At 39.7% G+C, this 23,933-nt stretch overlaps 1 long non-coding RNA gene across 1 annotated transcript in view; it reads right to left on the reverse strand.

Annotated features, from left to right (window-relative positions):
* LOC117088639 overlaps positions 1 to 21,396 on the reverse strand; it is a 29,749-nt gene extending 8,353 nt beyond the window's left edge. Inside the window, exon 1 of the long non-coding RNA XR_004439256.1 lies at positions 21,233 to 21,396. This is a non-coding gene — a long non-coding RNA (uncharacterized LOC117088639). The remainder of the gene's footprint in view (positions 1 to 21,232) is intronic.
* Positions 21,397 to 23,933: the final 2,537 nt, after the last annotated feature.

A 23,933-nucleotide genomic window follows, 5' to 3' on the forward strand; every position in this document is an offset into this window, starting at 1 on the left:
GGAAGGTTGGCTAGGAGTTTATGCCCAAGGAACCTGGGGAACAAACCTTCCACAGTGTAGTGCTGCTGGACAGCCACTCTAATTTGGCATCTCCTTTGGCCTAGTTACATAGTAGAGCTTCCAGGCCTCGGAATGGTAATACCCCCACCTTTGTCACTGGCTGTAATCAGGGTTATTTCTCCTTTCAGGCACCCCGATGCTTGCCATGGGTTAAGACAGGGACTGTTGTCCTAGGGAGCCCAAGTTGATAAAGAAGCTTGTTGTCCACGTCGGTCTCACTTTTTCCATTGTAGAAATGGTGAGTCAGGGAGAAATTTTTCTCATGTTTGGTGCTGTGCCAGGCAGACTTGGAGGGAGGGGTGTCATGGATACGGAAGTCCTTTTACTATCTGCTCTGAGTGATTTCACTGCTCTGTTGCCCTGGGAACGGTCTCATTCTGATATTTGAGTTTTGGGATATTGCTGGCAATTATCTCAGTACTGTGTATTTGTTTTTGTTTTTTGAGGAGAGAGTGAAACCAGCTTGCTTTTACTCTGTCATTTTGAAATCAAAAGTCCTGTTATACTATCTTGATTACTTTAGTAGTGTTATTAATCCAACTTTATTCTTTTTTTTCAAAAATTGTTTTACCTATCCTAATTCATTTTCCTTTTCACCTGAAATTTAGAATCATCTTGTGTACATATATGGCTGAACTTTTTATTGGAATTGCAGTAAATTTATAGATGTATTTGGGGAAAATTTTCATCCTGATTGTGTTGAGTTTTCCAATCAATGAACATTGTGTATCTCTGCTTTTGTCTAGATCTTTGGTTTCTTTCATCTGTGTTTCATAGTTTTCAGCATATAGATCCTGTGAACAATCATAAGGGATGTTTTTTAACATTCAGTTTCAAATTATAATTGCTAGTGCTAGTGTATAGAAATGATTGATTTTTGTGCACAATTATTTTTAAATAAAAATATCTTAAGTGACTTTTCTTTATAGACTTTCCGAAGGATTCTACTTTATGTTCATGGAAATTACACTCTTTTCACCCTGAGATTTTATGGGTTGGTGAAGCATATAATTAAATTGTGTAATCATTATAATATGTACAGGTGGCAGAAACAGGTTGGGAACAAACCCAATCAACTCTTGGTAAGCATATAAATCGAATAGGAGGAGCAAAAGTATGTCGGTGTGTCACAGTAGACTACTGGACTATAGGGATTCAGCATGGTCATGAACAAATAGAGTAAATAGAAGGTCAGTCAATTAATCTGGGGAGTCAGCTAAGCGAAGGTCATTTAAGAGGGCTTCTGCTGAAAGATCTACATAAAAGAGACAAGAAGGCAATAGAAAGGCCCAGTTCCTATGATTGCATTTAAACATAAAACTAATGCTATATCCTGAGAATGTAAGAAACATATTTTATACTCATCACAATATATCTACTGAAGGAGCACTTATAAGGAAGGAAAAATGGCTATTATAATCATGTTTTTGAAAAATATTTAATGATGGTAGGAAAGATCTTAATTATAATACTAAGTGAAAAAAATCTTAGGGAACAAAAATGTTATATACAATATAATATTACTGTAATTATACAAAATGTATTTTTATAAGAAAGATGAAAAACACATCAAAATGTTTATAATAATTATGTATGGCTGTTGGGATATGGTTGGCATTTATTTACTTGTTTTTGCTGTTTTTACATTTTTACAGCTGTTACAATGGCTATGGGTTATTTTTACAATCAGAAAAAGTGTTATTTTTAAAAGAAGAGGGATTCTTCTTTCTATACTTTATTTGCCTCATTGAGATATCTGACAACAATATCCTCATTGTTCTCTTGAGTTGTAATGAAAAACCATTTCAGGATTTTGGCATTTCCCACAAATTTCCTATGCCTTTTAAGTAACCAAGCAAGCTGCAGTAGTTTCTGCCATTTGATAAATTTACATTAATGATTATGACAACAATAATTGTACAGGCTTTGCAAAGCTATTTATTTAATAAAATCATCACTATAAAGACTTTAAGGAACTATAAGCAGGGGTCAGGGTCAACTTCATGTTTGTCCTCTTCACAGTCATCCAAGTTTTTAATTTAGCTAAGGTCACAAGCCCCATGTGGAGCATCAAACCAGAAAACATTAAACACAGTTATTTCACTCTTTCTCCCCATTTCCTTGCATAGGCTAACCTTAGAGTTTGTTGGCAGGTGCTAGAGTTATACACAAAGCTCCAGATCACTAGCTGGGGAATTTAAAAAGAAGGTGCAGAACATCACACAGATTCTAAGGCTATTCTCTCTGCCAGTTAGTGGTTCTTTTCTGTGTCAGTTTTCTTAGAGGAGTGGTTCTTAACCTTTCCTGGATCATAATATTCTCAGTCATTTTATGTAGACACTCAAATTTCCCTAAATTCTTACATCAACAAATCCATTCCCTCCCCCAAATCTATTACCAATGCACTGGGTTTATTACAGGCAAGTGTTTCACGTCAGTCCCCCATGGGTGGCCTTAGCTCAGGCTCCATCTTCTCTCACCTTCTGTGCCACTAACCTCCAAAGTGGGCTTCCTAACTGTAGTCTCCTGAGGGGCATCCATCTTCCACACCAACACACTCCAGCCATTTTCCCGAAAGCAAACCTGGTCATGCCCTCCCTCACTTGAAGCTATTCTTGATGAAGCCCCTTCCTTTATTTTCTGTGGCTAAGGGGAATGCGGTGGTATTCTACCAACTTATAATATCACAACCAGGCAGAGGAGGTCAGGGATAGAGGACAATTTCACATGCTAAGTGAGCGTGCCTTTCTTTTTATTCTCCCCTGTAGAGCAATAATAGTTGGCTTGAGCTGTGTTTCAAATAGGAGAATAATTTGCAGGGAGTCATTATGTGTCTCTCCAAGGATCACTCTTCCTGAGACAGATCCATCGATCTACTCAGGGATCAGGCTCAGAAAAGTGAGCCACAGTGATGTGGGCCACATCTGTGAACGCACCAGGGAGCCCCAGGAGCCAGGTGGTAAGAAATGTCATAAATGGGTTGGAGGAGGATAAGCTCCGGGAGGAGACAAGTGGAGAAATGCTCACGTTTTAACAACGGTTCTCAAACTTGGCTGCACATCAGAATCACCTGGGGAACTCTGAGAAATCCCCATACCCAGGCCCACCCAACCCTGTCAAATCAAAGTCTCTGAGGTGGGACCAGGGGCCTGAATTGTTTTAAATCTCCAAGGTGATGGCACTGTGTGGAAGGTTTGAGAGTCAGTGTCTTAGACGATTTGGGTTTGCCAGAAGGTTTCTGGATGGAGCCTGGGTGCTGACCCTTTTACTCTAACTGGTTAGAGTGGTAGATGAAGCTCCACTCATCTAGTGCTAGATCTTTTGGAGATTTATTTTTAAAAGCCACTCATTATTCCTCTCCCCATTTGGCAAAAGCATTTTCATTCATTTCCTTTTTGACATCCATTACATTTTAAAAAATTATTTAGTCCTATACTGGACAGTCTGTGGCAAGTCCAGCCTGCTCTGCCACTAGTCAGTTGGATGCCAGGCCTCAGTTCTTTTCCAGGGAAGCAGGAAAAGTTAGAATAGGCCATCTTTAAGTTCCCTTCATCTCTTTAGTTTTAGAATTTAGTCCTCTACAACTCTGTCTCCATTTTTCTGAGGCTGTTCCGAGCCGCCTCTGCCCACATCCTTCTGACTGATCTCCAGCCACAGCTGCTTGCCTCATGGCCACTACTTCCTGCTGGATGTCCACAGGGCTGGGCTGGTGGGCAGGGAGGGACAGTGGTGATGGAAAACCAGGATGACCAACAGCTCTAAATCCCCTAAGGTGGCATTCCTTTTTGAGGAACCGACCACTCCTCTACCCAGCAGCTGAGATGCAGGAGTTCCTGTTTCAACTCCCCACCCTGCTGGAGGCTGTAAGGCAGGGTGTGGTCAGCTTTTACTGGAGAACATGAAATAGCAGGAAGCGTCACCTACAAGGCACATTAATCACATTAGCTTGGAAAGCTATCCTCTGGGATTCACGTGTGAGCACAGCACTTCTAGGCAGCCCGTTTCCACAGCCCTGCTGCCCATGCCTTTTGTTTTAGAAGACCAGTCTCTGCAGCTCACTGCTGCTGGAAGGACAACTCATGTGATCACATGTTGTGTACACAAGCATTCACATGCATAGTCAAACCAGGTGAGCTTAAGTCCTTTTGGCCAGACTGAAGTCAAGCTTCTGAAAACATAAAATGGTTGTATTTCTGGGCCAATGCTGACCCTGGAGGTGGCATGTCGATGAGGCCAGGTTTTCTATTTTCTGGGGGGGGAATACTTGTCTTGTTCTTTTTTCTTTTCCTACAGAAAATGCGGCCATTACACATATTTAAAAAATTACATTTGGGCTTTGTGGCTTAATAAGAAATATATAGATATTGGTCACTGCTCCTGATTCCTGACACAGAGCCATTAAAACCCTTGTAATTTCCCGAGTGATAGGGGTGCTAGGAGAATATTTTGTCCTAATATTTGGTCTCTGACCCAGTTCCCAGCACAGAGCTCTTAAATCCCTTGGACTTTCCTGGGTGACAGGAGCATCTTTCATTCTAACAAGGTGACTCTTGGTGGACTCCTGTGTAGAGTTTGTCACCAGAAAGAACAAGCCATGATGAGAAGCTTGGAACATTCAGCCTCACTCTCCATCCTCTGGGTAGAGGAGTGGGACTGGAGATTTAGCCAAAAATTGATCATGCCTATGTCATAAAAGATCCACATCATAGATTTTTCTATGTCTATAAAAATCCCTAAAGTGGAGGTTTGAGAACTTCCAGATTGATGAACGCATCTATGTGCCGGGGGTGGTGCATCTCAACTCCACGGAGACAGAAGTGCTTGTGCTTGGGGCCCTTTCAGACCTTGCCCTCTGCATCTCTTTATCTGGCTGTGTGTGTGCATCCTTTGTAATGTTCTTTATAATAAACTGGTAGGTGAATATAAGTGAGTATTTCCCTGACTTCTGCAAGCTGTTCTAGTAAATGGTCAAAACTGAGGAGGAGGTTATGGGAACCTCCTATTTGTAACCAAGTCAGACAGGAGTTGTGGGTAACCTAGAGACCATCACTTGTGATTGGCATCTGAAGTAGGGTGAGGAGTCAGGAGGAACTGAACACTTAACCTGTGGGACAAAATGTCCATGTGCTAATCCCAAGTAGATGGTGTCAGAATTGAAGTGAATTATTGAACACCTAGTTGGTGTCTGAAGAGAACTGGGGAACTAGTTGGTGTGGGAAAACCCCACACACATTTGGTCACAGAAGTGTTCTGTGTTAAGTGTGAGTATAAGGAAGGAAACAGGAGTTTTTCTTACAGGCTTACATTTAAGGAATTATCTTTCTTGAAAATGATATTGAAGTCAGCAGTGTCTGGGAAAGTCTGGAACATAAAGTGCTTCTGAGTCAGGATCTTTTTGTGTCATTAAAATGAGGCACTCTTTAGGGAGGAAACAACCTACTTTTAGGTGAGGGTCTTGGGGAGACTTTATTTTGGAGCCATTTGTGGGCACATGAACTTGACTTTCAGATCTCTGGTTGGGCAGGAACAGCTCCTTGCTAGGGGCTACTGAATGAACCTCAAGGATAAGTGAAGTTGAGAGATCTTAGGCCACATCAAAGAAGCGGGAAGGACACAGAGCCTTCTTCCCTTCTGGGAGACAAGGGCACCGGAGGCCTTCCTTGCTTTTATAACAATGCATATCTATTGCGTGAGGATTCAAAGGGCATTTTGTCCATGGTTATGCTAAAAATATACTTGTAGGAAGAAAGGAAAAGGGGGAAAGGGAAGATGTGATAAAAGGAAAAAGAGAAAAAGGGATAATTCAAAGTACTTGAAATAAAAATTTTGGTTTGCTCAAAAAAGAAGTAAAAAGCAGTATCTAGAGAGCAACAGCACAAAAGAGAAAACAAGCAAATATTTCCGGATGTTTCTTTCTCACCGTATCACCTTGAGTACGTTATTTAACCACTCTGAGTCCCAGTTTCCTCGTCTGTATAATGAGTCTCTCTTTACAGGAATTTTGTGAGGATCAACAAACAAAAAAGCTCTGCTGATTCGTGATGATGCTGATGCCAAACACCATGCACACTCACCACAACCTAAAACCTTTTCTATGAGCTTCCCATGTATGATCTCATCTAGTCTTCAAAACAGAACTGTGAAGGAAGTTCCTTCCTCATTTGAAAGAGAAGACTGAGGCACAGCCCCTCAGCTAAACCAACGGGTGGCGTGCTTGGATTTGAACCTTGCTAGTTGCTCTTGCTCCTCAGTCTGTGTTAAGTCCCTCCCTTCCTCACCATCCTATGTTGCAGTAGCTCCTCTTTCTTTTCTTTTCTTCTTCTTCTTCTTCTTTTTTTTTTTTTTTTTTTTTTGATTTTTGAGACCGAGTCTTGCTCTGTCACCCAGGCTGAAGTGCAGTGGTGCCATGTAGACTTGCTGCAACTCCACCTCCAGGGTTCAATTGATTCTCCTGCCTCAGTCTCCTGGGTAGCTGGGATTACAGGTACAGGCCACCATGCCTGGCTAATTTTTGTATTTTTAGTAGAGATGGGGTTTCACCATGTTGGCCAGGCTGGTCTTGAACTCCTGACCTCAAGTGATCCACCTGCCTCAGCCTCCCAAAGTAGCTCCTCTTTTGACTATTTCACAGGTGAGATGCTAATTCTAACAATTCAAAAGAACGTTGGTTGGCTAAATTGGGCTCTATGCAATTGGGAAGTATCACTGGATTTGACTTATCTAGGCTCAGTTCATTGTTAGCAAACATAATTGAGACACACTGAGATCTTGTGATCCAAGCCTGAGAACTACAAACATTAAATCCACAAATGTATTTCAAAGTTCAAATTTTACATTAGTAAAACAAGGAAATGTAAGTGTCATAACACAATGGCAGCTTTCCAAGAATGAATACTTTTATTGGTGGGGAAAATTGGCCTTTTGGGTCACCTTACTTTAGCTCTTCAAGGAAGTACAACTATATAAAGTTGACCTTATGTTATGATATTGAACAGCTGGGCTATGGAATATTTTAAACCAACGTTTAAAAATAATCCCATACAGTGGGAATTGATGCAATCCTAAGGGGAAACAGAGCTTTGGAGGAGTGTCTGGCTTCCTCTTGGCTTGAAACAGACAGGCAGATCTTGTCTACTCTGGTTGGTTTTCTAGCATTAGGACATTATGCAAATGGATCGGGGCCATGTATCCTGAGAGAGAAAGTGGTTCACTGGAAATGTTTTGGCAATCACAGATTCTTCCAGGTGCCTGCCTGAGAATCATTTTCTTACTTTGAGAATTTTCTTCCAAGTGGGCACAGATGACAGAAGTCTGGACTTGTTTGGAAATATGATCCTGTCAGTTCTCAGACATTTTAAAAATATCTACCCAACCCCAGCCTTTTAGCACCCCTGTAATAATCATATTGATTTCATACTTCTAAGTTTGGGGATGTTAAAACAGGAATGACTTGAAACCCTTATTGTAGAATTTACTGTTTATTCCTGGTATCTCCTAACTTGGGTTAACATGGATTCTGATGAGAATAATTAAAAGTGAATAATTTAACCATGTTTAGAAGAGTATTCATTTATTAGACATGCTGCTAACTGTGTCTAATCTCACAGAGATTATTACTCTTTCTTAGTATTTCTCTTTCTCACGCACACATTCACTTACAAGTTCAGGCTGTCTTTTTTTTTTTTTTTTTTGCCATTTTCTTACTGTTGTTTTGCAATCGTAATAAAATAGTTTACTAGGTAGCATTTCTCTGGAATCAGTGGTTGAGCTGAGAACTGACTTGAACATGAATCATGATAATGTATCTTACTGTTTACATAGCAATGAAGATTATCAAGATGAATGGAGAGGAGCCAACCACCCTCTTTATTCATCACAAAGTCATTCAGCCCTGCTATTTCTCATGCTGAGAGATTTATTGGTAATTTTGCTGCAGATAAGTTGTCTTGAAGGGAGCAAAAACTTTCAGGAATTGAGGTGCTTCTGAATCAGAGAAAACTATGATACATCATTAACTCTGATACTGAATTATATAGAAGAAATGCAAAAGGCTCATAAGCACTTAGAAAAACAGTAATCAGTGTGTGTTGATTATCTCAGCCACAGATTACCTTCTTTTTCCACCACACATTTCCAGGGGGATTTGCAGTATATTTTCATATTTAACATTGGGGAAAAGTGTGTTGTAGGTGGTGTGGACATGTATTAGCATATTTTAAGATGGTTTATTTGGGCTTTTTTTTAAAACCTAATAAATCCAGTTCATGTGCACACAACACCACACGTTTGCTGTTTTTGAATTAAATTTCATTTTAATTCTTCCAATCAGTCAAAACATTTGGAAAAAAAAAAACATGAAAGTTTTGAGCTCAGGAGAGGTTTTGGTTATCATTTTTTTACATGGATCTTAGGTCATTGAGTAGATCATAGGAAGACATTTGCTAATGAAGATGAGAGGTCAACTGTCCGATATAGTCATCAATCAAATGTCTGGCTCAGAATCAAGACACAGACCCTTCCCTCTCCCTACCTGTTTCCCCAGCAGACCTGCAGCACCCCAGATGGTGTTCTTGGACTATTTTATAAATGTTTAATTCATAGAAGTCTACTAATGATCTATTATTTGATACTAGTGGCCAACCTTAGAATTTGGTGTGTAATTTCTGCAGGCCACAATGAATGATTTCTGACAAGAGGTTGTTGTGCTGAAAGAGAAAGAGCAAAGAAAATCTTTCAGAACAATTAGTAGGTTAAGTTACTTGGCTCCCAGTTTGAGATTGAGAAATAATTTTTTAAGTTTTTTCTCTGTCCCATTCCCTCTTTGTGACCTAAAAAACCCCCCAATAGCCAGAGAATAAAGGCAAAGAGCAAGAGAACTCCTTGAAAGTGCTTCCCCAGAGCAATTTATCAATTGCTAACTTGGTAGGAGGCATGGGTGCTTTGCACAATCCACTCAACCTGACATCGAGAAACAGGGACCAGATGTTGAGCCAGGGTTTGGGCTCAAGTGCTTAGGTGGCTGGTTGTGCACTTTCCGTTGAGTCCAAAAGCAGCCTGCTTGAGGAAGTGACCAAGTTGACTGCTCAATCTTGATGTCTATTTGAGAATTTATTGGAAAGACTATGGGCAAATACACTTTGAGAAGCTGCTCTTGTACAGCGGGTTGGAAAGACCCAACTGGAGTGTCATTTTCCATGATCTGATCATTTTATATGCCTTCCTCCATGAATAGGAATTTTCAAAAATCACTGGCTACTTCCAACTGCACAACCAGGTGTGCCACTAACTCACCTTGACACTTGGCCAGTCTGATTGTCTTTGGCCTCCTTTCCTCAGCTGTAAAATTCAGAGGCTGGACTAGAAAATTCTGCTCTTGCTCTGTGCTTCCAGCATTTCCTACCTTCTATTACACCAGCCAATAATTCTTGACAAAAGCCCAGTGCTCTGGCTCACCTATCCCCAGCAGCTTCTTTGCCTTTCCATTGAGAAGCTTTGGCTTTTAAGCCTGAAACAACATACCAGATGGTAATGCTGCTGGATCATCCGAATTATCCATGGCTCCTTACTGCGTGCAGAAAACAAATTTCCTCCATTGTCATGTAAAGTCCCATGAACTGACACCCCACCCCCAGCTTTCCAACCTTATCTTTATTCTTCTTCCTCCAGACTGGTCTGCTCTTGTTGCCCTAAGCACATTACAACATCTCTGTCTCTGCCTCTTTGATTTCAGTAATCTCTGATCCTGGAATCTTCCTTTCCCGACCTGGTAGGGTAGCACTATGTGACCCAGCCCCACCTTGGCTTCAGTAGAGCTGCTGTTGACTCTTGCATTTATTTATAACCCAATTCCAACTTTTATTCAAGCGAAAAGATTCTAGACAAAAGTTAGTTTGGAATTCAGTAAATATAATGATTATGGACAAGCACCAGCTGTTGGCTCTTTCCCAGAATCTCTACCTAAGAAGCCAGAAGATGTTGATGGTTCCCAGAATCTAGTGCAAAAATCATGAGAAGGCTTTAGGAAGGTGAAATAGAGTGGTTCCAGGTGCAGTGGAAAACACAGAGTGAGAGAGAGCCCGGTATTGAGGAATGGATTTTGAGAAAACTTTCTAGTTATATCTCTCCACCTCCGGCCCTCCCCCTCACCCACATTACTACTCATACTTTTATGGGGAAATGGATGGTAAGGAAAACCGCAGCAGCTGCAGCTTAGAGCCAGCCAAAGGCAAGAGGCGAAAATTAGGGAAGGCCCAGAGACTGGCTGAGTAAGGAGTGAAAGAGTAACAACAGTGACAGGATCAGGAGGATCCTGAGAATTCTTTTTTTCTTCATCCTGAATGCCACTCCTGTGTTATCAGTTGCATTCCGTGTAGCAGATCTTGGAAGACAGATCTACCTAGCAGCAAGTTTACCTGTAGCAAATAAGTGGGGAGGAGTTGCTGAACCCAGATTGTAAAGCCAGAAGATCCTTCCAAGTCCACATCCCTTTTACTCATTCTGAAATCCAGAATGTATTTAGAATTATAAGTATTTACTTAGGGGTATGGGCTTTTTTTTTTTAAACTCAGGGGCTGGCTGGGCACAGTGGCTCATGCCTGTAATCCCAGCACTTTGGGAGGCTGAGGCAGGTGGATTGCCTGAGGTCAGGAGTTCAAGACCAGCCTGGCCAGCATAGTGAAACCTCGTCTCTACTAAAAATACAAAAAATTAGCTGGGTGTGGTGGCAGGTGCCTGTAATCCCAGCTACTCAGGAGGCTGAGGCAGGAGAATCGCTTGAACCTGGGAGGCAGAATTTGTGGTGAGCTGAGATCGTGCCATTGCACTCCAACCTTGGCCACAAGAGCGAAACTCCGTCTCAAAAAAAAAAAAAAAAAAAAAGATTTATTGAGCTATAATGTGTATAAAATCTACTTGTTTTCAGTGTTCAGTTGAGTTTTGACAACTGGGTGTATTAGTATAACTACGCTCACAATCAAGACACAACAATTTTTTCAGTTCAAAAAGTTCACTAATGACCCTTTACAGAATTCCCCTACCAATACCCCACCCTAGTACCTTTCCCCAGAAAGATAGATCTGTTCTCTATCACCATCGTTTTGCCTTTACTACAATTTTATATAAATAGAATCATATGGTAGTGAAAGAAGTAGTCTAGTCATACTTTCACTAAGTATGACGCATTTGAGATTCATCATTGCATTGAATGTATCAGTCGTTTGTTCTTTCATGTTGCTGAGGGGTATTACATTCCATGAATATCCCAAAAATTGCTTAGTCATTCACTGGTTGATGGACACTGGAGCTGCTTGTAGTTTTTGGCTATTACAAATAAAGCTGCTATACACACTCATGTACAGTATTTTCTTTTTCTTGGGTAAATGCCTAGAAGTAGGATTGCTGGGTCATATGGAAAATGTAGGTTTAATTGTATTAGAAAGTGCTAAACTGTTTTTCTAAAGTGACTGTACCACTTTGCAGTCCCAACAGCAATGTTTGAGAGTTTCAGTTGCTCCATATCCTAGTCAACACTTGGTATGGTCAGTTTTATTTTATTTTTTAACTTTAGACATTTTGGTAGTATGTATTAGTAACATATGGTTTCAACTTGCATTCTTTTTAATAACTAATGATATTGTGGATCTTTTTGTGTATTTTTTTGCCATCACATATTTTATTTTGTAAAATTCCTGTTCAAATTTTTTTTTAATATTTTTAATTGGGTTCTTTGTCTTCTTATTCTGAGTTCCAAGAATTATTTCTATATTCTAAACATAAATACCTCATAATGTATATGTTATTCAAGTATTTTCTCCCAGTCTGTGGCATGCATTTTTATTTTCTTAACAATATCTTTCAAAGTTTTCAAGTTTTTTATTTTGATGAAGTTCAATTTCTGTTTTTTCTTCTATGTTTATACTTTTTTGGGCCATATCTAAGAAATATCTGCCTAACTTCAGGTTACAAAGATTTTCCCCTATATTTTTTTTCCAGAAAGTTTATAGTTTTAGATTTTACATTTAGGTATTTGACCTATTTTGAATTAATATTTTTATATGGTGTGAGATAAGTGTCAAAGCTCATATTTTTCTATATGAATAGCTAGTTATTACAGCACTATTTGTTGAAAAAAAAATCCTGTTGTTTCCCTATTGAAATACCTTGGCAGTTTTGTGTATGGTCTATTTCTAGACTTTCTATTTTGTTCCACTAGTCCATATGTTTATCCTTACACAATGACCAAATTGTCTTGATTATTGTAGCTTTGTATTAAGTCTTAAAATTAGGCAGTGTAAGTCTCCCAACTTTGTTCTTTTTCAAAATCGCTTTGACTATCCAAGCTAGATTTTTTACCTTTCACATAAATTTTAGAAGCAGTTTGTTAATTTATATCTTAAAAAATTTGAAATTTTGATAGAAATTATATTCAATCTGTAGGTCAATTTTGGGGGAAATTGATATCATAACATTAAAGTCTTCCAATGCACGAACATGGTGTAGCTCTCCATTTAAATTAGGTCTTTAATTTCTTCAGTGACTTTTCATAGTTTTCAGTGTACAGGCTTTTTGACCTCTTTTCTCAAATATCTCATGTTTTGGATGCCACTGGAAATGCATTTTGAAAATTTTGACTTCTAATTTTTTTGTTGCTAGAAGATAGGACATGCAGGCAGATAAGTATAAAGGACTGACATTTTTAATGTTTGAAATAACTGACTGCAGAGGGTCTAGAGCATGCATTTTCAATGGGAATAATATTGTTCCCAAGGGGATGGAAAAATCTTACTCTTTTAATGTCTAAAGCATAGACATACATTTACATGAGCCAATGCATAAAAGTGTATACATTATATCTGCCATATTAAAATCTTATGCAATGGAGTAATTATTAAAAAATTGTTTATAATACTCCTTAGGGGAGCAATAATTTAAAAACCATGGGGAAACACTGGTCTGAGTGTTGTTCATAGCTCTTGGTATATGATACTAAAAGAATACAAGTACTTTGTGTACTTGGGCACTTAATCTCTCTGAATTTCTTATATATTGATCACATTCAGGCTTAATAAATAGATTTAAATAAGACCTAAGTCAAGACCACATGACTCCAGAAAAGATTAGTTAATACAAATTATAAACAAATTTTAAATGTTGAGCAGTAAGAATTTTAGGTCGGTGAATGCTGGGTTTTGTTGTATTCCTTTAAAGAGTGTTGGACTGTGTTCTTCGTGCAGTTACATTACTTGCAGATCAGATTGATCCCTTTGAGGCTTGCTTTTCAGACTTATAAGGGTAAATCCAGAGCAGCCCTTACTCTAAGGCTAATAGTCTCACTACTAAGGTGTGGCCCTTCTAAGGACTCTCTCTATCAAATGCCCTCTGTATTATGAGGTCTCTCATAATTGGTGGGATTGTAAATTCTCCCCAGCCCCTTGAGAACTCCAGGAATTTTTCAACCTATTGCTTCTCAGTGATTCTTTCCCTGGTGTTGTGGATTTTCCTTCCATGCATTCTCAGATCACAATTTGGCCAAAGACCCCAGGGGACTCCTCTGTTCTCTTAAACCCTCACTCCACGTAGCTGCCCCTGCTCCAGGTATCCACCCAGCCAATTCTAGGTGCTTCTGCTTTCTCAGGCTCTGATCTCTATCTCCTCACTAGGTAAGACTGCTGGGATTTACTGGGTTTTCCTCCCTGCACTGTAGTCCAGAAACTGCTGCCAGGTAGTAAGCTGGTACAATTGCAGGGCTCACTTCATTTGTCTTTGTTCTCACTGGAGTCATAGTCTTGTGATGCCTGTGGTTCAATATCTGAAAACAGTTGTTTAATAGATTTTGTTTTCCAATTTTCTAATTATTTACGGTAGGAGGGCAATTACCAGCTTTGACAGAACCAAGGAAATATGAGCTCAGAGGAAAAGATAATGACATATTTGAAGAGCGCAAATACCATAAAGAAACATGACACACTGAACAAATTATACCAGGCAAATAAGAATTAATTGACCAAAAAGATAAAACAATTAAATAAGCTTTTACATAGCTTCAAGAAGCCAAGAAAGGATATTCAAACCGTAAAGGCAGAATAATAATTTGAGAAGAACCAACTAAAGTTATTGGGTTTGAGAAAAAGAATTTGGCGGTTTCTGAAAGTATTTCAGACCAGATATGCTGAAAAACTCCCCGTGGAAAGCATCTATATGCTTGATATATTTTTAAATGTTTTAAAATACAATACCGAATCCATAAGTCAGTCAGTCTAGCCTGTACTTTCTGCCTCCCTCAACAAATAGAGAGTTGAAACAAGTATAGTCAATGAAGCTGGAAATGAAGGCTGCCCTCATTAGAATGTAAGCTCTGTGAGGCAGGGGTTTCTGATTATTTTATTTCTTTTTTCTTTTTTTTTTTTGAGGCGGAGTCTCGCTCTGTCGCCCGGACTGGAGTGCAGTGGCCGGATGTCAGCTCACTGCAAGCTCCGCCTCCCGGGTTCCCGCCATTCTCCTGCCTCAGCCTCCCGAGTAGCTGGGACTACAGGCGCCCGCCACCTCGCCCGGCTAGTTTTTGTATTTTTAGTAGAGACGGGGTTTCACCGTGTTAGCCAGGATGGTCTCGATCTCCTGACCTCGTGATCCGCCCGTCTCGGCCTCCCAAAGTGCTGAGATTACAGGCTTGAGCCACCGCACCCGGCCTATTTTATTTCTTGATAAAGCACAGCCCCTAGAGCAAAGCCTGGGACTGAGTAAGTGCTGAGTACATATATGTTGAATGAATGGATGAGTGAATGAAGGAATGTCCTGGAACAAATGGTTATTCAAGATCTTAGAACTTTGAGTCTGAATAGCTTGTCAAATAAGGAGTAGAAACTAGGCCTGGGAACTTGGAAATGTTGTAGGAGCTGCCCACTGCACCTCTTCCTATGAAGCCATCTCTCAAAGTGTCCATGTTCTTAGTGAATTGTTGGCTTTAAAAAAAATAAAAGAATCCACTTGCCTGAGACAAAAGAGTCATTTAGGAAACATATTTGTCTCCAGCATGAAGCCAGAAGGGATAAAACCAAGTCATAATCCCCGGAGAATTTGCAACCACGGGCCTTTCCTCTTGCATCTGGTGTTGAATTTATACTTCCTGAATGGTCAGAGAAACATTAATCTAAAATTAAATTAAAATGACTCCAGTCTAAGACATCCAGTAGAATCAAATACAGATCCTCTTTGGTGGAAACCTTCCTAGATTCAGGTCCTTCAGGTCTCCTACAGATTAAATTCAGCCAAATAACAGCTCAACATTTAAAAATATATAGATATACAAAAATCATGAGGAAGCAGGTTTCCCTGAATAAGAGTCAGAGGGAACAGTCCAAAATAGATTTAGACTCCAAAAGCTTCAGATCCTGGGATTATCTGAAATGAAGTAGAAAATAACTATGAATAATTTAATTAAAAATAAAAGATCAGATCAAAAATGAACAAGAAAAAATAGTTACATATAGTCAGATAGATTTGAGAAAGAAGCAAATAAAGATTCTAAACATGAAGGCAAAGAACTTCAAATTTAGTATTTTATATGCAGCTAAACAATTTTACTATAAGGATGAAATAGATATTCTCAATTACACAAGTCTTCATAATTTGTAACATAACAATGAAAGTATTCTGTAAACAAGAACTGCAGCAAAGTAAAGAGATAAATCTATGAGGAAGCAATGAGATATAGAAAGGGTGAGTAAATAACTTAGAAAAATCATATTGTTTTGGATCTATTGGATTAAATGAAATGTATTATTAGAATTAATTTTATCTGAAATTCTTGTTTTATTGTCTGCTTTACATTTTAATGTAAAACAAATGCTGCTACTAGAAAATGTAATAGGATAAAAGCAAAAAGAAATGTGAGGATTAAAATGGAAGAGATAAAACTATCACTATTTCCAGATGATCTTTATAGAAAATCTACCAGGCTCGATAAACAAACTATCAGCATATTTAGAGAATTCAACAAGGTAGCTGAATACAAGGTCAATTTACACATACACTTTATCAGAAATAATCACCTAAAATATTTACTAGGAAACAAGACACATTTACAATAGCAACAAGATGATAAAATATCCAGGAATTAATCTAGAAGAAGGTAACACAAAAACTTCATGCGAAATAGATTTTAAACTTTATTAAAGAACATGCTATAAGACCTATAAACTGAGAGAGTTTCAGCAAATCCAGGCAACAGATTATGATGGCTGTGACTTGGGTGGTACTGAAAATTAGTTCGATTCTGGACACATTTTGACAGTAGAGCCTACAGAATTTCCTGATGGATAGGATGCGAAGCTTGAGAGAACAACAACAACAACAAAAGAGTTAAGAAAGGATCCCAGATTTTTATTCTGAGCAACAGAAAGAATGCACTTGTCTTTTAGGGGGAAGACTGTGCAGAGCCGGTTTGAAAGGAAACATTGGAAGTTTTCTCGTGGACATGTTACGGTTGAGATATCTGTTGAACATCAAAATGAGGTGAAAATGCAGTGTAATATATGAGCCTAGAATTCAGGAGACAGGCACAAGCTAGAGATGCATACCAGAAAAGCATGAATGAATAAATGGTGTTGGACCCATGAGACTGGCTGGCCTTCCAAAGGGAGTGAATACAGACAGAAAAGGCGACTAAGGATTGTGCCTTTAACTCTCCAACATGGCCAGAGAGCGAGGAGAAAAATGAGAGCGTGAAACATTGAATGAACGTGTTTCATGGAAGAGAGGGAGAACAATCATTTTAAATGACAGGTTAAGGAAAGTAAAGACTGAACATTGACCACTGGATATAAGAATGTGGAGGTCATTGATGAACTGAAAAGGAACAATGTACATTAGCAAATTCTGTCCACTTTACTTTCAAAGTGTACTTGTTTGGGGCAAAACCATAATTCAAGGGAGAATAAAAGGATAGAAGTTGGATACGGTGACTATAGACAACGCTTGGAGAACTTTTGATGCAGAAAAAGAAGAGAAGTGAGGTACCAGGAGGGAGAAGGAGGGTCAACATGGGTTGTTGCTGATTTTAAAGAAGAACTGATAATGTTCTTGTGGTAATGAGTTAAATTTAGCAGAGGGAAAGGCTGATAATGGAGGAGAGGGGGAGCATTGGGTAGACAAGGAAGGTGGGATTGAGGGCTCAGCTGGAGAGGTTGCCCTTGGTGGGAACATGGAAAACTCACTTGTATGAATAGGAGAGAGTTCAAGGACACAGACACAGATGCAGGTAGGCAGGCGGATGCAGGGTTGCAGTTTGTGGACATTCTCACAATATTGCTTCCCTTTTCTCTGTGAGGTAGAAATCACAGCATGAGGAAGAAATGGGGGAGGAAGTTTTGAGGAGAGAGCAGAAGGTATAAAAATCTTCTAGATGAGTGGAAAAGTGTCTTGCCTCATATCATACACACAAATTAACTGGATTAAACGTTTAGCTGTGAAAACCATTCTCACAGCTAGTGCAAGAAAATGTAAGACAAAACTTGTGTCACTTTGGGGCAAGTATAAATTTCTTAAATAAGGTCTAAAAAGTACCAGTGTTAAGGGGGAAAATGAGTAGATTGGACACAAAACTCCTTCGAAGACTTATACAGGTTGAGTAGCTTTATCCAAAATCCTTGGGACCAGATGAGTTTCAGGTTTTGAATTTTTTTTTGAATTTTGTAATATTTGTTTATAATGATATATTGGGAATGGGATCCAAGTTTAAACATGAAATTCATATATATTTTGCATATTTATTATACCTATAGCCTGAAAGTAATTTTATGCATGATTTTAAATAATTTTGTGCATAAAACAAAGTGTATCTACATTGACCTATCAGAAAGCAAAGGCGTGACTATCTCGGCCATCTCTGTGGACAGTCTGTAGTTGTTTGGCATCATCATCATTCCTGACTCTGAATTTATATAATGCCTATAAGCAGTCATTCTCTTACACTTATTGACATACCATTATTACAGTGAGAGAATAAAGTGTAAGCAGCACAGTAGCATCGCCAGACACCTGGAACAACTGTTAAACAACAGCAACAGCAAGCAGCTTTTCAGTCTCCACCCATGATGCCTTGCTTGGATTAAAAGTTTATTGTAACTGTATTTTTTTTTTTAGATGAGGGAAACATTAGAGGCATTGAGGGACCAGGAAGTGTTCTCTAGGGATGAGGAGGCATTCTGCTGGGTGGCGTTTCTAAATGTTTCCTCCAGAGTCATCTGCCTCATTATCTGTGGGTTTTGTCTTAGAAATCTCTTTTTGATTTTATAAACTGACATGACTTCACGTTCTATTATGAATGCATACTGCCCTAGTCCTTCAATAAGCCCCTCACACCACTTCACCATGTTGTCTCTAGGCACTTTTTCTGCAGCATTAACATCATCCTCACTGTCCCTATTACCACAATCATCTTGATTCAGAACCATTTTTACTACTTCGTCATTGGTCGGTGAAAGAATAACTGGAGCTTCCTTATCAATGTTAAACTCTTCTTCGATATCCACTTCTTCCAGCTTACTAATGGACTCTGAAGGAATATTTTTAATATATGTAAGGAAGTCAGACATCTTTTTTCTCACTTGACATACAGAATCTTTCAAAGACACCACCTTGTTCATCCTTATCATTAAACGTAGTTACAGATCAGAGATGGTGGCAGGCATGCACGACTCTGTCTTAGTCACTGTGTTTCACACACTGGCAATGGCATATATGGCATTCTTCATGTTACACTCCTCTCAAAAACCCTCCACAACCATGCCTCCATTCACTGCTGCTAGCATGCTGTTCAAGAAAGTGTTTTTGTAGTCACTTTTGATTGATCTAAGGATTCTCTGGTCACATGGCTGAATTAATGATGTCACATTTGGAGGAAACGGCACAGCATAAGTGTGGTTTTGTTGAGAATTTCAGCTGGAGGATGAGCAGAACAGTTGTTGAAGGAAAAACAAAATCTTGCAGTCAATCATCCAGTCCAGCTTCCCTGCAGTGAGCACAAGTCACTGGTACAAAATGTTTGTGAAATGAATCAAAAACTATGCCCCAGGTGATCCATGTATTTTTGTTAGCATAACAATTGGACTCGTAAGAAATTCACTTCTTGAAAACAGCATGAATGCAAGTCTGCCCATCACAGCAAGTTTACACTTATGCATGCCTGCTGCATTAGCACATCCCAGACCTGTTATTCTGTCCTTGGCATCATTCGTTCCTATCTTATCAGCTGGAGTCAATGTCTTTCTGGGGCAGTAACACCACAACAAGGATGTTTCGTCAGTGTTAGAGACTGTTTTTGGCATCAGATTTTCATCAGTGATGATTCTGGCAAATTTGTCAATGAATTTCTCTACTACTTTGTGATCAGCAGATGCTTTATCACCACAAATCTTTCAACATATAATGCCACATCTTTCCTTAAATTTCTGTAGCCAGCCTGTTGAATATTCACACTTCCCTTCAATTTTCAGTTTATTGTGATAGATCTTGGCTTGTTTCATAATCAGCATACCATTAAGTGGCATGTGTTCACTGGGATGCTGACAGATCAACTCTTTCAATACGTGATCAAGACCTTCATGTTCAGCTTTACCCAGTGTTTTTCTACTTTTCATTAACTTCTGCTTATCACTTTTAGCAGAGAATGGCACTAGCTTTATCCTTCTATTTCTTCAGATCACATATTGTGGTCATTCCAACACCGTACACCTCTGTAAGATGTTTCACGCACCATTGTCCAGTTTCTCCAACAGCTTGACTTCCTGTGCTATAAACATAAATACTTTCTCTTTTTCTTATCACTGTTACCCACAGGGTTATCTGCAGGCCTTTTTGACATTTTCAACAGTATCTTTATCCCACAGAGTAGAGAATACACACACACACACACACACACACACAGAGTAAGTAATGCACAGAGGTCTTGGCTTCCTGTGGAGCATTGAGGGGAACCTGCATTCAGTGTGTTTGGCCTGGATCAGTGCTATTTTATTACTGTTTGCGAGTGTGCTTGCGTGGGGGAATCCGGGTGTCTGCCAAAAAGATAGATGGCAGTTGAAGGGGCCTGGAAGATCTTTTTTCCCTTGGGGACATGGAATAAACTGGGTGTCGTGTGCCTGCATTTCAACTGTGACCCATCACATGAGGTCGGGCGTAGAATTTTTCACTTATGGTATCATGTTGGTGCTCAAAAAGTTTCAGAGTTTGGATCATTTCAGATTTCAGATTTTTGGACTAGAGATGCTCCACCTATTTACCGTCAGTCTTTCCTCATCATTTGTTTTCTTTCCAGTACACACTCCAAATAATCTCCTGTCCTGCCACTTCCTCAAGCCTGACATCTTGAAGGTCAGCGATGTTCCCACAGGGACAAATCTCAAGGGCAATTCTCTGCCCTGATTTACCTCCACCTGATAAGAGCTTCCAGCACGATGGGGCAGGCGCTTCTATGCAGACACTCCCTCCACCTGGCTCATGGAATCCCACCGCCTCTTGGCTTTTCCTTTACATCCTCAACTTCCTTGGCTGGGTCCTCCTCCCATGCTTCGAACCTCAGAATAGTGAAGCCTCCCTGGTGCAGCGTCCACAGACTTTTCCTCCAGGGTCACTCACTTTGTAAGTAATGTCTTAGTTCTGTGATTTCCCAAATATTATCTGCACACTAATGACTCCCAAACTTCTGATTCTGATCACAGCCTCCCCGCTGGATTCCAGGCTTCTATACACAATCGCCTCTTAAACGTCTCCATTTCTATCACCAGCAGGCCTCCCAAACTCAAACTCTTTCAAATCAAACTTGTTATTCCTCCCTCAAACCTGTCCCTTCCTGAATGTGCCACATTTTATTATTGTTACCCTTGAGTCCTCATCTTCCCCCTCCACTTCATATTTAATCCATCAGCTCTACTTTCAAAGTCTATCAGGATATGACCACTTCTGTATGTATCCACTACTCTCACCCTGGCCCAGGCCACATCATATCACCCTGCTCATGGCAATTCCTGCCTTACTTGCCCTCCCATGTCCATTCTCCTCACCCCCTTCTTCTCTGTTTCCAAATACTTTAAGTACACAAATGATATCGTATCACTCTCCCGCTCAAAACTCTCTAGCAGATTCCCAGCATTCTTAAAACAAAATCCAGCGTCCTTACCTTGGCCTCTCGGGTTGTACGTGATGTGGTCCTTGGCCTCTTTTCTTGCCCTTCACCCCTTTATCTGCCATCCTTTGGGCTCTCTACCCTTTTAACTCTTCTGGAAGCAATTGCTCAACTCAAGACTGAACGAGCCCAAGGCTCTCTGCTCCAATGTCAGGACCAGGAGCAAGGCTTCCTGACCCATTGCCCTATTTAAATAGCACCTCCCATTAAACCTCTTCCTGTTTGTCTTGCTTTATTTCTCTTTATAGCTCTTATCATTACCTGGGTGTGTGTATATAATTTTTTGGCCAATATCTCTCACTAGATTATAAATTTCATGAGAATAAAGCCGTGTTCTGTTTTCTTCACCACTGCAGATTTATGGAATGATAAAATGAATGAGTGAATTCAAATGACTGAATATAGCATTGCAGATAGATCATATAAACATTGTGTTAAGTGAAAAATTAAGAAATATAATGGAAATTGTAACACAATACTCGTTATGTAAGTTATGAGCACAAGCTTCAAGGAAATTCAATGAAGGAAGGAAAGTGTTTTCAACACATGGTGCTGGAATAACTGGATAAGTATATGTAAAGAAAAATGAACTTCAATCCTTATTTGTACTATACATAATTATACATGGGTGATAGGCTTAAACATAAAAGTTTGAATTATAAATCTCCTAGAAACAAATATAGAAAAATATATTCATGAGCTTAGGAGAACGTAGGCAAAGATTTCTTGACTAGTACCAAAAAAAGTACTAACCATAAATGAACAAACAAAAACAACCCCCGATACAATAGGCTTTGTGAAAATTTAAAATGTCTGGCTTATCAAAAGATACCGTTAAGAAAAGGCAAAGGCAAGACATGGACTGGGAGAAAATATTTACTGTACATAAATCTAAAATATGTAAAGAACTTCTAAGAATCAACAGTAAACACAGAAGCAATGTAATTTTAAATGGGAAAAGGATCTAGACTCTTCTTTAAGAAGAAATAATAACCAATAAGCATATGAAAAGATACTCAATATCAAAAGTCATCAGAGAACTTCCAATTAAAACTGCAGTAAGATATTCTAGACCCTGAGAACGAAACATTCACATGGCACTGGGGGCAATGTGAAATAGCATGAACACTGTGGAGTACAGTTCTCCAGCTTCTTATGAAGTTAAACATATAACTTCCTAATGAATCAGCAATTCCATTCCTGGGCATTTACCCAAAAGAAATGGAAATGCATGTCCACAATAAAGACTTGTGCAGAAACATCCAGAGCAGCATTACCCATGATAGCCAAAAAGTACCGCCAACCCAACTTCATCAACTGTTGATGGATAAAGTACGTTCATTCACACAGTAGAATACTGCTCTGCAACAAAAAAGAGTGAGCTACATGGATGACTTAAAAACATTATCTTAAGTGAAAGAAGCGAGATGTAAAAGGCTGTAAGGTTCCAGTTCAGCATCAGGCAAAATGCATGTAGAAATCTGAACAGTGGGTGCCTCTGGAGGCTGGGAGTTGACTGGAAGGTGGCACAAGGGGACTTTCCGGAGAGATGAAAGTGTTCTGTACCTTGGTTGGAGTGGTGGTTATACTAGTATATACCTTGGTCAAAACACATCAAACTGTACAATTAAGATCTGTATATTTAATGAAGGAAAAGTGTACTTACAAAAACACTTACATATAGAACAAGCCTATATGTATTTCAGAGATCATTGCCTGTCTAAGGATGTATAGTAAGTGCTTTTGAATGGGCCTTTTCTGGGGGAGGGGAGTATATGAGGATGGCATGTAAAATATATTATCAAATAACAAAAGAACTCAGAAACTGATGAAGACAGCATGTCATGAAATGAGGAGAGCGACTATATGCAGAATTTGCACCAGAGATGACAAAGGAAAGTAGATGCGCAGGCAGGAAGAAAGGGAGCGAGATGGGAAGTCAAGAAAGAAGGTGGGGAGGCAGGGGAGGGAAAATGGAAAACGAGTTGTGTGGAGAGGAGAAGTCATAGAAAGGAGGGAGGAAGAGAGAGAGAGAGAGGGAACAAGAGAGAGAGAATTAACTGAATACTATCCCGCGATTGCCTTTTCTTTCAGTCTGTTTGTCCTTTCCACTTAACCAGGTCATAAGCCCTTGGGAGGGAGGCACTATTTTTTATAAGTCCTTGCACCTGGCAGTGGGCAGCACTTGTTGGCTAGTGGGTTGGTTAACAGGCAGCAAGAGACTGCATATCGACGCCAGGTGTGCATTTTGTAGCACAGCCAGCCCTTTCATCCAGATTCAAGGGAGGAAAATCCTGGTAGCATTTTACTGGAAACACTTTAAAGGCTGAGGCCTGCATGATTTCATCAGCTAGGGCTCCCACAGGCCCCAGGGGCCCTTTTAATTATTGGGAGGGGCCTCCAGGGTGTCTCAGTCTCTTCCTACAGGTGCGTGGGGTGCTGATTTTAACACACACGGTGTGCCTATTTCTTCAGCAGGACACAGTGTGAACTGAGAAACCACCTGGCTCTTGCCTTCAGTGGCTCTCACTGTGGCCTGAAGCCACCTGTGCTAGGACAGTTACAGCTGTCTCTGGATTCTGGCAGCTCTGTGCTCTCATTCTGCACCCATGATTTAGCTTTGCTCACTCCTACAGTTCAGTTTGGCTCAATAATCACTTAGTGAGCTCCTTCCAGATGCAGACCCAGGCTGGGG

The sequence above is a fragment of the Trachypithecus francoisi genome, unplaced genomic scaffold, assembly GCF_009764315.1.
Source record: "Trachypithecus francoisi isolate TF-2019V2 unplaced genomic scaffold, Tfra_2.0 Lachesis_group10, whole genome shotgun sequence".
Taxonomy (NCBI): domain Eukaryota; kingdom Metazoa; phylum Chordata; class Mammalia; order Primates; family Cercopithecidae; genus Trachypithecus; species Trachypithecus francoisi.